Source organism: Haplochromis burtoni, unplaced genomic scaffold, assembly GCF_018398535.1.
Source record: "Haplochromis burtoni strain Fernald_Lab_line unplaced genomic scaffold, NCSU_Asbu1 Contig_116, whole genome shotgun sequence".
In the NCBI taxonomy this organism is placed as follows: Eukaryota; Metazoa; Chordata; class Actinopteri; order Cichliformes; family Cichlidae; genus Haplochromis; species Haplochromis burtoni.
This window is the reverse complement of record NW_024582477.1, coordinates 1-2950: the sequence shown is the minus strand read 5'-3', so window position 1 is coordinate 2950 and position 2950 is coordinate 1.

Here is a 2950-nt window from a genome sequence, read left to right as displayed (position 1 = left end):
ACATATCTCTTGTCATTGTGGCCAGAAACATCAATCTTTCTCTTTTCTGACCATAAAATGATGAGTAGCCTCTCAGTCAGCGTTGTTAACCTTGCTTCGCTGTGGACAGTGATGCTGGCGTTCCAACAGTTTTCGGTTCATGGCAGGCTCTAGTCTTGGTGGTTTCTGGGTTGTTCCTTAACATCCCAACAAATTTCCTCTCATCTGAGGGTGACAGTTTGAGTCTTTTGCCAGACCTGGGCAAAGTGGAGACGCGTCCGAATAACTTTGACACACCATTATTCAAACTGATGACCTTGGAGTAGTTCTTGTAGAACATCCAGCACAATTTAATGAAAGATTTTGAGTAAGTTTATGTATATGTTTGAGCCTGTATGCAAACTTCTGTTTGAATACGTCCGTTTGTATACTGTATGGATTTGAGAAAATCCAAAATAAGCCACTAAGTCAGTAAACATGTCTGCTGTACAATAATTTCACTGTGGACAAAGAAAAGTTGAAAGAAATGAATAAAAGTCTCAAATTACCATCATATTATGTAAAGTTGTGACCACAATTGTATGATTGTGCATAGTCTTGAGTCTTAGTGGTGGGGAGAGTAGCATCACATATTATCAGATGAGCTGCTCCAAAGGCCAGCCTGACTTTTGTGCACTATATCATCTTCCATCAAAGAGCCTCAGCTCACACGCACACACACACACACACACACACACACACACACACACACACACACACACACACACACACACAATACTAAAAACCAATAGCTGGAAAGGGCAAAAGCAAAGTGCAGTGCAACACACACACACTCATAAATGCACTGACACATCTGATCACACTTCAGATCTGTAGCTGCCCGCTGCTGGTTCTGGTGCTCTTTGAAATGAAAATCAAATGAAAACAACCAAGAGGCAGAGCTAGACACTTATCATAGCAATGAACAGGCGCCGGTGTGCGTGTCTGGGTGCTTATTTATATGTGTGTTATTGTTGCACCGTATGTCGCTGCGTGCACTCGTGGACAGCCATCTGTGGGGCACAATTCACTAGCCAACTGGTATGTGTCATCAATGGCGGTGGTTGTGATTGGCTGACGATTATTGTTTGGCTTGATTCGCGCCTCACCTCCCACTCCAAACTGGACTTACCACTGAGACACTAAGGTGTTATATAAGATTATTTTGCATACTTGGACTGAACCTTGCCCAGAAGAGGTCAGCCCATATGGATGTGATGGGGGTTTTTGACCTATATTTTTGAAGTTTACATTTTTCATGACACAGTGAGGGAATTGTCCAGGTTGAAAGACCAGTGTTCTGGCCTGTGTGCAGTGATGTTATGGGCAGTTGTGTGTCAGTTAGAGGAGCGAAGATGGCAGTGTAGGTAACAGTACTGTTGCAAATGAGTATTTAATCCAACACTAACTTTTACTATCCATTAGTGTCTGTGTATTCATTTTTTGGCCCAATTATCCATCCATCCATCCATCCATCCATCCATCCATCCAGCTACCTGCTATCTGCTATTTATCAAGCACTGGGTTGTGCAGCTGCAGCCCACATCTCTCTCTCCTCAGCCACACTCCTTCAGGTTAGCCAATGGAGTATTCCTAGGCCAGTTGAGAGATACAGTATAATCTCTCCAGCAATCTCTCCACATAATCTCCTGAGTCTAACCCAGGGCCTTCTTTTGGTGGTATATACTTAAAACACCGCACTCTAGAAGTGCTTAGGAGCATCCTAGTCAGGTGCCCAAACCACCTCAACTAGCTTCTTTCAGTGTGTAGAAGAATTGGCTCTACTGTGAGCAGCAATATCCCACTTGCACTATTAACACTGTGTGGGCAGAGCATTGCTTCCGCCTCCCGAGTTGTGTGATGATTTGACAGAATCGCTTCAAGGCCAACTGACAGTCTGGCTCTATGGCCAAACTTCTCCCATACCTGACCTTTTGCTTTAGCTACTACCAGAGCTGCACTTTGATTGGCCTGCTGGTATCTGGCAGCTGTCTTTGGAGTCCTGTAGGGTAACCAACCTTGATAGGACCCTTTATTCCGTTCAATGGCTCTCATCACCTCTGATGGCCAGCTCTGTGTAGCTTCCTGAGCCATTGAACGTGGTCCATTCAGATTCAGTGTCCCCAGCCTCCCTCGGAATGCTGTCAAAGCTGAATGTGGGAACTGAAGGTCTTCTTATTAGAGTTCGACCTCTCTTCAGGACGCTAGCTCCAGAGCCCAAGCCATGAATTGAGGTGAGCTTGACTGTATCCAGCCAGTATCTCTCAACCTCACACTGACTCAGGTTCTTTCCCCACCAAAGTGGTGATGTTCTGTGTCACGAGCTAGTTTCAGCACTGCTGCTTGACACACATTTAGAAGAAAAAGAAGAGGAACCCGAACTGTGATAAACCTTAGAAGAAACCTAGGATTGTCATTTTATAATAATAAAACATAATAATTGATTGCAGGTTATGTTGTAAAAACACAGTATGGATTCAGCTGCAGATAAAAATAAATCCCTGAAATATAATAATAGTCATTATTATTATTATTAAGAAATCATTTATATCAGCAAAACAAGAATAACATTTAGGTCTAGCTAAAAAAAAAAGAAGGGGTGCAACGATACACAAAATTCACGGTTCGGTTCGATACTTTGGTGTCACGGTTTGATATTTTTTCATTACAAAAAAATGTTCATGCCTTTTTAATTTGTCATCAATTAAAATTATAAATATATATTTAACTCAAAAGTACAGTTTTTAAATTTAATGTTGCTAAAACAACAAAATAATAAAAAAAATTAAATCTATCTGATCGAGAAATCACTCATCTTTGGAAAAGAGAGTTTATTACAGAGAAATGTCCATCCATCCATCCATCTTCATCCGCTTTGTCCGGGGCCGGGTCGCGGGGGCAGCAGCCTAAGCAAAGAGGCCCAGACCTCCCT